This window comes from Suncus etruscus, chromosome 4 (assembly GCF_024139225.1).
Source record: "Suncus etruscus isolate mSunEtr1 chromosome 4, mSunEtr1.pri.cur, whole genome shotgun sequence".
Taxonomy (NCBI): domain Eukaryota; kingdom Metazoa; phylum Chordata; class Mammalia; order Eulipotyphla; family Soricidae; genus Suncus; species Suncus etruscus.
The window spans coordinates 148,903,639-148,915,953 of NC_064851.1; the positions used below are offsets into that span (position 1 = coordinate 148,903,639).

Genomic DNA, 12,315 nt, shown 5'->3' on the forward strand with positions numbered 1-12,315 from the left:
GACCCCTCCCCCCCCCAAAAAAAAGAAAAAAAAAGGTGGAAAAAGAAAAAAAGTAAAGAGTAAACAATAAAATAATTTCATCACATTATAGACCCTCCGCTGATCTTAACTTAGTTCTTAAAATCCAAATTAGGTTTCTTAAAATATGCAATGGCAACACTCACATGAAATAAAGCTATTTTATTCTATTTAGTAGGAAAACCCATTAAACAATTGCAGTCTGAATAGATCACCTTCATTTTTTTATTTGGGGAGCATACTCAGCAGTGCTCTGAGGTTTTTCCTGGTTCTGTGTTCAAGGATACACCTAGCAGTGCTGAGGAATTATATGTGATGCTAGGGATTAGATCACATGTGCACATGTGTAATATAGGCTCCTTGTTCACTATATTATCTCTTCAGCCCAAAAGGATTACATATTAAACTTATTTTCATTTATTAGTATTATTTCAGACCATAAGCATTTGGGGCAATTCTATCAAGAAATAAAACAAATTTGGGGAAGACAAATGTACAGACAGACAGAGAGAAGAGTTTAGTTTTCATTAAACTTTCCTGCAAAAGACTATATTTGAACTGTCAATGTTTATTTATAAAGCACATACAAATACAACCCCCTCTTTTGTTTTTAATTCTTATTCAATGATTGCTTTTTAGTTGTTCTTTTTGTTGTTGTTGTTGTTGTTGTCTTGGGGTCATTCACAGCAGTGTTCTGTCGCTGACTAACTCTTGGGGTTCTGTTTAAATTAGAAGACTTCTTTTGAGTCCTCTTGAAAAGAAGTGGATGCATAGGTGGCAAAATATGAAGAAATATAAGACACACACAAATCTTTATGCTAGGAGTTTTATAAGGGGTAAAAGCCGGTCACAGATATGAAAAGAATGTTTACAATTACAAAATAGAGCTTAACAATAATACATCAGACTAGAGGGAAAAACAATATGAGTTCTGATTTACAAAGGAGATGATTATGTTTAACATCTCAAAGCAGTTCATGATAAAATATCCTTAGATGTAAAATAAGGAATTAGTGAAGAGTGGAACTTCTGTAGGAATTCTTGTCTTCCCTGGGAAAGACTCACTTATTTTAGAGATCAAAATGAAAAGAGTTATATCTACAAAGATGCAATTCTCAATCTCTGGGAAAAGTCTATAGCCCAAAATCTGTATGCTGGCCAAACCCTTGTTTTCCAGAAGCCGACAGTGCAAGGGCAATTTGAATAGAGAGAGAAAAAATATTGTCTTTAATTTGGTGCTGAAAATTATCCAGGGATTTTTAATCAAGGCTATATTTTGCTTGTGAATAGACCAAATAATATGAAGGGAATATAATATCAGTACCGTAACATGAATCTCAAAAATTTCTCTACAAAATTCTCCAGCTTTCCACTCTGTGATTCCACAGTGGGCCTTCTGAAGAAAATCCTTTGAGGGTATATGGATTAGCCATCTGTGCTAAAAACATGACATTTTAGTGGGCCTTCTAACTGCCCTCTATAGAAATATAAAAAATTTCTATACATGGTGTGACAGTGTCCATGCTGTCTTTCCCCAGGAGTATTGTGGGAAGGCTGCTAGTTGAACCACATTCTACTGTGTTCAGGTGCTATTTCAGACTCTTCCCTGTTGTCACATCTGGTGGTACTCAAGGGAAAATATGAGGGTATAGGGCAATGCTTGGAAGGCAAATATCCTAATCACTATACTGTCTTTTCCAGCCTTGTCCAACAGTTTTAATTTAGGAAGCTTTGAATTAGGAGAAGGAAGGGAGTGAAATGCAACAAAGGCACCTCTAAAAGTATTTGAAACTAAAGCTATTACAGAAGTTTAAGGTATTAAGATTGTAGTTCAAAGTGGGTAAAAGAGAAATGATTTTATTTGTGCAGTAGCCCTGCCAACTCTCAACCTTGAACAAAGAGGGTCCAATCCCCTTTGTGCCTTCAAACATGGAAGCAGAAAATCAAACAAGTAGGCTGGGCTTACACAGTTAAAATTATAATTAAAGCTGATGTGGCATTGGAGAACAGAACAATGATTTTGTACTAAACTGTTTTGGCTTGAGTTTCTATGCTCTGGTAATTCAGGCTTTTCTTATGCTTAGAATTTTTTAACGTTTTCCTTTACCTTCCCTTATGCCATAAATCTTTACCAGTTTTCCTTATATTCCCAAATTTCTATCAATTTTCCCACAAAGTCAAAGATTCTAAGTTTAATAAAAGAATTTTGGGCTGTATGAAATCTATTCAGCTGTGTGGGCAACACAAAGAGAGCATATTTGAAATCAGTATTAATGTTCACTGACTTTCTTTTCATCATCTGGAATTCAGTTTAAAGCAATAAGTTCACACAGTTGTGCCAGAGTGCTTTGAGGAAGGTTTCAAGCCTCTATTATTGATGAAAGAGAGAATGTTGGTCTGGGCTATGAGCATAGATGGAACCTTACTTCAGTGGTGGATTTAACCTTCCCAAATCAGGAAGAGGAGGAGGTAGAGAAATTATCTGGAGATCACAGATATTCAATTTGTGGGCAAACTGTTTGTTTCCCATATGAAAAGAAAGGAGCAAAGATAGATCCTGCTGAAGGAAGACTGACACTCAGAGGTATGTCTATCTGTTTGATTTCTGTCTTTGAAGAAATCCTAGAGGATCATCTCTCTTTAAGATCCTTGCTCACTGTAATTACTTCACTCTTTAAAGCATTTAGAGATGCCACATAGATCCTTTCTCTGGTGTGAATGCCTCCTTCTAAGACTTCTCCTTTTTCCCCTGGAGTTTTTGAACTAATTTATAATTTTAAATCTACCTGGGAAATAGTATATTTTATATTTACTTGCATGAATCCAGTTCATGAAAATCTCTACTGAGTTTTAAGCAACCAGGTGACAAATATATTATGTTGCCAAAGCCTGAAGCCAGACCAAGGTATAAGGCCCTCAGGAGAGACCATGATGTTTGGGATTCACTATAGTGGGATGGTAAGGGTTGAGTTATAAATTTGGCCTCCCTCCTGGCCTAGATAATTCTGACAATTTTATAATATAAGTGCTCTTCTATCCTCTCTTATATAAAATAAAACTGTAGAATAATATAATCTAAGCCCTGTAAACCATCTCTGCTTTTATCACAGGGAGCTCAAAATAGTTGAGGGTAAAGCCAGAGGCAGAGGAAAACTTTGGACTTGAAGGAGGAGAAATAGTTGAATTTGAAGTAGTAACAAAAAATGGGGTGGATTGAGGAGAGTTGAGCAATTCCTGATATAAAGATACACACTGCCTCCTTCCTATGGAGTTCTGAAGAAAAGGAAAGAAAAATTTATACTTGGACCCCTAATCTGCATTTGACATGCCATCTAAACTGTCAAAAAGTAAACAAAGAATGGAAAAATAGAAGTATTTTGAACATTTTGTCTGTCAAATATGAAAGGGGTTTCTCTAAGAACAAACTCAGCAAAAGGCTTGTCCAAAGGTTGTAAACCTATTACTACCACTGGCTCTTATCTAGTCATGAGATCATCTGTTTGTTAAAGCAAAGCTTGTATAAAAAAGAAAGAAAAAAATTTCACAGTAAAGGAAAGGCAAGAACTGAAAGTTAAAAAAAAGAAAGAGTAAATATAGTCAGAAGAAACCAAAAGGAAGCACAACAAAGGTGAAAGTGAGTGACAAGATTTATGTTCTCCAGCAGCAAGAGAACTGGATAATGTGAATGCACAGAACCATACACCTCATTTGATGAGCCTTTCTTTGAAACGGAAACATATTAATTCTAATTTGTAACTCTGGAAAAAAATTTGGGGGTGTCTTTTGGCAGGGTATGCTAGCGGCCTTACTGCCTGATCTATGTATGAAAGTTTGTAGCTGAAGGTTGAACCCAAACTCAGGCTGAAGAATAAAAATTAGTCTCTACCCATTCAAACTAAATTTTTCTAATGATACATTTTGGGGAAATTTTCAGAAATGAATGAAGATGTTCTAGCATGCTTCAACTGTCTTTTTCAACCACAGGGTTCTGGAACATTTAGGAAATCACACATCAGAGTGAACTCGGGATCAGGTTAGTCATTGAAACAGAAAAATGAGAAACAGAAAAAGACCAGTTAAGATTAAGAAAGGGTCCCGGAGAGATAGCACAGCGGCGTTTGCCTTGCAAGCAGCTGATCCAGGACCAAAGGTGATTGGTTCGAATCCCGGTGTCCCATATGGTCCCCCGTGCCTGCCAGGAGCTATTTCTGAGCTGACAGCCAGGAGTGACCCCTGAGCACTGCTGGGTGTGGCCCAAAAACAACAAACAAACAAACAAACAAACAAAAAGATTAAGAAAGGCCTCAAATTTCCAATTTTTGAACAAAACTGAGTAAAATAGGAAAGGGAGAGATAACTTCCCATGGCATGACTTCAGCAAATCCCTTACTATGTTAAAGCAACTTTCCAAGTCCTTTGTCTCTGAGCAAAAATTAGAACACCCTGTCAGGAAAGTGGGAAAGGGAATTTTACTGTAATTGGAAAACCTCCTGAAAGGGAAAGAACAAGAGGTTGCTGCTTGGGTTATAACTGGGCAGTTGGGCTTTTTGTTTTTTTGTTTTTTTTACTCACTTGCCTTTTGCAAATAAGATTTGGGTCTTACTGATGAGCTGTTAATTGAGTCCTTAAGTGAATCTTGAGTTTCCTTTGACCTTGAATTTCTGGAGATATGTAGACATCAGGAGGAGGATCATAACAGAATTCCTCAAGCCATTATAGACAGTGTGTAAATACAGTTTTGGAGTCTAACATATTACAATCCCCTGCCTCACAACCAGAGCCAAAATAATGCAATGAGGTAGATTTTCCCAAGAAACCTGGTCAAAGTCTCTAAACTATAGGCTTTGACTCAGTTTGTTTTATTTTTTCTAACCCCCAGAGAGTCATTGAAAATTGATTTTTGTTTCCTTGTTTTGTTTTATTTTGTATCAAGATTTCAGGGGGAATTGTAGAAGTAGTATCTAAGGAATATCTCTATGAACTGAATCTGGAGAATATGTTTGCTTACATGTAGGAGGTATGCATTCATCCCCAGCATTGTTAAGATCCCGAGAGCATAATAACTGAACACTACCAGATATAGATAAAAATATAGGAGAAAAGATGCAAAAAAAAGTTTAATTATTTGGTTACAGGAATTAGCCATGACTAATATTTAAATGCCTTCCTTGTCTTTGTTCTCTACCAGTAGTCCAAAAGGAAAAAAAATAAAATCTGTATGAGACTAGCCTTCAAATTGCTGGCAAATTAAAAAACAGCTTTCAACTTTTACTTCTTGCATATATAAAACATCTAAGTCAGCTAAAGGTACATAACTATTGTCTTCTTTGCTTCCTGGGATTTCTCACAAATTTTAATTTACCCAGAAATATGTGGGTACTTACTTATATAACTTCCTTATGATTATTTCTTTTTTGTTTTTTCCCAGACAGCCTCCTCAACTAAAATAACAGCCTGTGGCTACTGGGATGTTGTAAGAAATTGCTATTGTTTTGACAATGCCCTGAGGTGTTGGCTTTCTTCTCCCCTGTACTTCTCTCTTTGAATCAATTCACAAAGTCTTTCTGCTCTTAGGATTTAGATTTGCCTGGAAAGTAACTACACGTCTGTATGAAAAAGAGATTGAATACTAGAGACTGTGCCTTTAAAGAAATTATAAAATATCAGAGGTCTCAGTTAGTATCTATAGCTGCTTTTGTTCTTTATTTTTTTTTATAACTGAAACCCAACTTCAAACATGTTTATCATCTTTATGCCTAAATAAAGATGTTAATTAATAAAAATAAATAAAAGCAAGTTAATTAACAAAAAAACGTTATAACTATACACTGGGGAGTGAAGAGATAGCTTAAACCTTAGTCTTTCCTTTACTATCCAGATCATGTTTAGTACTCTATCTTGGGTATAAAATCAAGCCAAACATCAATATTAGATCAGACTCACAAGTTCTCTATTGACTTTAATTTCACATATGAAGGTGACATGCATTGAAAAGATGTACTCTCAGTATATTGAATAAAGAATATATGAGCACTTTGTGGGAAACTAAGGTAACCACAAGCTTGTAAGGATGATTTTAAGTCATAAAATTTTAGGTCAAAAAAACTAATCAAAAAAACCTAGATAAGGACAGGACTTTACAGATATGTGCTGTTGTAGACAAAATGATTATTTTGCCATCATGACTTTATTATCTGATCTGCAGCAATAAAGCTCATTCTTGATCAACCAGTGTGTCTCTCATTTAACTGACCCTAATGTAGCAATGGAACAAGACCTTCATGGTTGCATATCTATTCTTCAACTTTATTCTTATATCATTGAATTTTAGATTATGAAAAAAACTATCCCCGTATTACTAATATTATAACTTTTGGGTTTAGAAATTAAATCAATTTTCAGCTAGCTGGTATTTTCACATCACATGAGATAGCTATTGGTGACTAACCAATTGGTGACTAATCTAGTGTGGAGGACCTGCAGTGGCATTATTTAAATCCCTAATGTACTTTTTAAGTAACAAACTAGCTACACTAAGCTAAATCATCCTATCTTTCTATTCATAAAATCTCTAGGCATTTCTATATGATCAGCCCTGTATAGTAATCAGACTGTTTACTTCATGCATCAGAAGTAAATAGTGACTCAGGCTAATTTTTTAAATGTTAGGACATAACCCTGACAAAAGACAAACAGACACTTTATTGGTGGTGTTGCTTTTAGGTTTGGGAAAAACAGATGGTCCTTTGTTTATTCTGTCTTGATGCCTGGTTAACTTTTATATGCTTGGGACAGACACATAAGTTAAAAAAAAGAGTTAAGACATGAAGCCAGAGAGATAGTATAGCAGGTGGGACACTTGCCTTTCATGTGGCTGATAAAGGTTTCATCCCTGGAATTCCATATGGTCTTCTGAGCCCTGCCAGGAGTAATACCTTACACATAATAAACCCTGATCATCTCCTAGTATGTCCCCCCCAAACACAGAAAACAAAAAATTAGGACAGCACTTTTTATATCATTACTTCCACTGATTTTATTGGTAAAAGTTGACAAAAGCCAGCTATGGTAAATGGAAGATAAAATTATTCCCACTTCTGGAAGCAGAGAGCAATAAATAATTTGCTGACATGAGAAATTAAATATGTCACTTGGGTAATATCTACTCATTATTTTTATCATAAAGGGGACTTTTGATGTATCTTAATAAACCTAAAAATTGATGTATCCAGTCCATTTTAAATTTTTGGCTTTGTGGTCATCTCCAGCAGAGCTCAAGGTTTAATTCTGGTTCTTTCTCATGGATCGCTACTCTAATTGTTAAGGGTATAATTATGATCGGAGCTGAGCCATTATACCGTTCAGGCCTGTATCTAGAAAAACAAACAAAAAAAAAAACAAAACAGAAACCAGGACAGCCCAGTGCTAGGAATGAAATTAGGAACCCCTCACCTAGTGTCTTTGGGAGGGCAGGGCTGAAGACAATAAGCAAACAGGGCTCATATACATGATTCCTGGCTTATATAACTTCTTTTTTGAAATGCAGATATATGCCTTGAATACTCAAGCTGAAAATGTTGAAATTTTGTGCCTATCCCTTGTTCAGGAATCCAAGTCCCTTTGACTTAAGGGGCTCTCTGACCTTATATTATCTTTATGTGTCCTCTGTTCTGCACAGTGACTGTCCACCTAACAACAATATTCAGTGCTTAGGATTGAACTAGGTTGGCTGTATATAAGATAATTTCTTATGCCCCTGAACAATCTTTCCTACTACAATTCAGGTATTTTGCTATTTTTGAGGGTTGGGGTGGAAACATGGCAGTATTCAGGGTTTACTTCTGGCTCTGTTCTCAATGATCATTCCTGAAGGGGCATCTATATGGGGTGCTAGAGGTTGAGAATCAGATTAGTCAAGGGTCTGTATTCTATAAGTTCCATATCCACTGTTTTTTTAAATGATTTCTTTAAATTTTTAATTACTTAAAATTATGACTTTATAATTTATAAGTGAGCATGTCATCATCTTTGAAAATTACTAAAATATCAGCAAGAGTAGAATGGAGACTGCATGTTTTAAAGATAAGGGAAAATAGCCATCTTATATTTGAAGATATTTCCAAAGACAATGTTATACCAACACTCCTTTTTGGGAAGGGTGATGGTTTGGCCCCCACACAGCAGAAGTGCTAGGGAAGAAGTAAAATGCTGAGGTCATTTTCTGGGGTGCTTAGGTCACTGTGTATTTCTAGGACTGACCACATACAAGATAAATGTATTTAGCCTTCCACCATCCTTTTAATAATTATATAAAGTCGGCATTGCACACTTCTTCCAAAACTACTTATAAAATCTCTAGTTAAGACATGACAGTCTTTTTCCAAGCTAAGACAGTCTTTTGGTAAAATGACTTAATGATGCTACATGGATGAATTAAATAAAATTCCCCATAGCTTAAATTTACAAAATCTCTCTCATCCTCCATAGCCATGATTGAAAGATCAGGGTTCAGGAAAGAATAGGACAAAAAATATCCTCCAGGTCTTAGTTAAAATCCTCTGGTCGATCTTGGTATGACAGATTAGATGAACACTTAATGTGATTTATTAATATTAGTTATTCAGGAAAATAATGAGTCCACAATTAGAAAGTCATATTGTCCTTCCTGGCCAAGGTCTACTAAGCAGGTTGTGACTTAAATTAGTGACTAATGTATAACAAGCATTAAATATTACATGCATATTTACTTGCTGATCAAGTTATGCCAAATTCCAATCTCCCATAATTCACTGCCTTTTTGTGTTACTCTTCTTGACAGATGCCACAACACCTGCACAGTTGGTATTGGCTTTTGTAGCTCGGACAGTTCCACTGCATAGTTGTGCAAACTCAGATTCATAGAGCAGGATCCCTAAGTTTTCTTAGCATCTCCTCTTTTCTATTATTATTACTGTATTGCAGGAAGAAGACCCTAGCTAATTTAGAGGTCAGCAGTGGTGCCTCTCTAGCAAATGCATAAATGGCCAAGTGTTTTCCTGCCTTGGGGTAAGAGACAGACTAATACATTTCCCAGTGGGCCTCCTGTTTTTTTTTTTTTAATAATTTCTTTATTTAAGCATCATGGTTACAAACATGTTCATAATTGGGTTTCAGTCATAACATTATGCACACACCCCTTTAGCAGTGCAACTTTCCAGCCATCATTGTACCCCATTTTCCCCATCCCACATCCCCTGCCTGTCTTAGAGACAGGCTTTGTATTTCTCTCTCTATCATTGTCATGGTAGTTATTATGTAGTTATTTTTCTAACTGCACTTACCACTCTTTGTGATATCATGGGCTGATCTTTCCAGCTTTCATCTTTTTTAGTTTTAGGCCATCATTATTATATGGTCTATTATTTTTTTAAATCACATATGAGTGAGACTATTCTGTTTTTATCTCTCTTTCTCTGACTTATTTCACTCAACATAATAGTCTCCATGTCCAACCATGTAAAGGCAAATTTTGTGATTTTTATTTTTTTTTTCTAACAGCTACATAGTATTCCATGAATAGATGTACCACAGGTTTGTTTTTTGTTTTTGTTTTTTTTTTTTTGGTTTTTGGGCCACACCAGGTGATGTTCATGGGTTACTCCTAGCTCTGTGTTCAGAAATTTTTCCTGGCAGGCTTAGGGAACCATATGGGATGCTGGGAATCAAGCCCAGGTCTGTTCAGGGTCAGCCACATACAAGGCAAATGCCCTACAGCTGTGCCATAACTGGCCACTAAATGCCTCACTAAATGTCTAGATTTTTAAGAAATACCCATATTTTTTTTTTCAGAAAGCCTGGACTAGATGAAATTTCCACCAACAGTGAGTGATAGTTTCTTTCTCCCCACATCCACGCGAGTAGTAGTTGTTTTCGTTTTGTGATGTGTGAGTGTGTCTCCTATCCTAACTCTTGAAGTATACTACCATTATAAATCAAGCCATTGATTTGGTATAAATGTTATAAATCTACCATTATAAATCAAGGAGACACATTTCTAAAAGAAAAATTTTGTTAGCTTATTTGTTAGTTTTGATTTTGGGCCACATCAGTGGGACTCAAGCATTATTCTTGGCTCTGTGCTCAGAAATCACTCCTGGCAGGCTCAGGGGGAACAAATGGGATGCTAGGGATTGAACCAGAGTTCACTGTGTGCAAGGCAAATGGCTAATGCCCTACCAGCTGTGCTATCTCTCTGACTTCTAAAATAAAATTTTAATTGAATAATCATGAGATATAATTATAGAGATGTTCATGGTTCAGTTTTAGTGTATAAGTCACATTTTTTCTAGCATTCTATAGGACAAATTTCCGATACATTATTCTGTTTTCTTTTCTCTTTTACATAAAATAATTAAAATTAAAATGGCTATGCTCATACTTACCTGGCAGGGGAGATACCATGATCACGAAGGTGGTTTCCCCAGGGCGAGGCTTATCCATTGCACTCAGGACGTGCTGATCCCTGCGATTTCCCCAAATGTGGGAAACTTGACTGCATAATTTGTGGTAGTGGGGGACTGCGTTTGTGCTCTCCCCTGAGGAAAAAATATGGCTATGCTCACTTTTGATAAATGTTAATGGTCATTTTAAATAAATGATACCAGTGGATGGGTCCCCAGGTGATTTATATGAAGTGGGGAGGGAGTGGTAGCAGATCCAAGAAGGGAATCTGCTATTCATTCTCCACTTCTGATTGCCCAGAGAACAGCTTAGAGATTTAGAACTTAATCTGGCAAGCAAAGTCTTAATCTGGCAAGCAAAGTCAGTCCTAGATCTTCTCCAGGTGTTTATTGTCTGTAGACTTTCCTCAAAGGACAAATTAAAGGAGAATATGAATAATAGAGTAAAAACAGGTTTTATTTGAAGGTATTGAAAAAGGAGAGGGAGAGAATAAGAGTGAAGTAATGAACTGAACAGAGAATATAGGCTTCTTCAAAGGCTGAAGGAGCCCCAGTACACAAGTGAGCATCAAAACAGGAAAGTCCATATCTCTAGAGGAGAAATGAGGGTGATATATGCTTGGTCACACAAGTGCTCACAACAACATATTGGCCCAGGGAGTACATATCTGCAGATTTCTCCAATTGCAATGAACCTCAATACACATCTGAGTGAAGGTACATCTCAAAAATAAGTACATGAAAGTACACATCTCAAATTGAAGCAGGCAGGGAGGTAGAGCAAACTCCCTGCCCCTCAACAGCAAGGAATTCTTGAGATGTAATATAGCCAAGAGATGGGAATTGAAAGTTATTCCTTTTCAAAAAAAATAAATAAACCTTAACCTGGCACCTCTGTACACCCAGGGAAGACAGAACTCAATGGAGGCATGATTCAGCAGGAACAAAGGCCAGGAATAGAATACCAAAGAAAGCAATCACCCTAACAACAAAACTATTACTTGAATAGAAAGGCCCAGGAGGGGTAGGTGGGAAGAAACACTATAAAAATTAACTTAGAACTGAAGAAGGCACGGTGGAAGGCAGCCAAGCAGAGAGACAGTGAAGGGACCCCCAAAGAAGTAAATTCTTGAGATTAATGAAACCAAAAGAGTATTTGCATGTATTACTTCATCATTGAAAAGAGCCTCACCTGGCACCAATGCAGCACAGAGAAGCCTGGATTCCTCCTATTGAGGAAGTTCCAGCAGGAAAAAGGACCAGGAAAGAAAATTCGAAGACCAGTTGCTGCCAACACCTGACCATCACTGTGGCTTTGAGATCAACTCCAACCCAGAAACCCCAGCTGAAGCAGCGAGATGGAAGTGACCTGGGAACATTCAAGCAGTGTGGAGCCAGGTAGCCACCACTGATGCCATTGCAAGGGACATCTTATTGCAAGTCTTATCATCACTGTGGATTTGAGACCAACCGCAGCCCAGAAGTTCCAGCTAAAGTGGTGAGAGGAAGGTGACCTGGGAATGCCAAGCAAAGTGGAACCAGGGGAGCATGAGCATTTTCTAGCCAATGAACGCCACCATAACACCTAGAAGAAAAAACACATAATAAATGTGGCAACGGAAAAACAACGCAAGCCAACACCAGGCATAGAGAAAGAAGATAGCAGCTCTGCTGACCCGAAATGTGCCAACCACCGAATTAGCCTCTCAGAGAAGGAGTTTAGAGAAGAAATATGGAGGATCCTCATAGGAATAAAATTTAAAAAAAGCATAGATTGAGCTGAATGGAACATAAATAATAATCAAGAATTTATATAGATAGAAATCAAAAAAACTGCAAAATGGGCTGGAGCAGTGGC

At 36.9% G+C, this 12,315-nt stretch overlaps 1 non-coding gene across 1 annotated transcript; it reads left to right on the forward strand.

Moving 5' to 3' along the window:
- Positions 1 to 10,431: 10,431 nt before the first annotated feature.
- LOC126008410 (U1 spliceosomal RNA) lies at positions 10,432 to 10,595 on the forward strand. Its single transcript, XR_007495743.1, has one exon. It is a non-coding gene; the product is annotated as a U1 spliceosomal RNA (small nuclear RNA).
- The last annotated feature ends 1,720 nt before the right edge of the window (positions 10,596 to 12,315 follow it).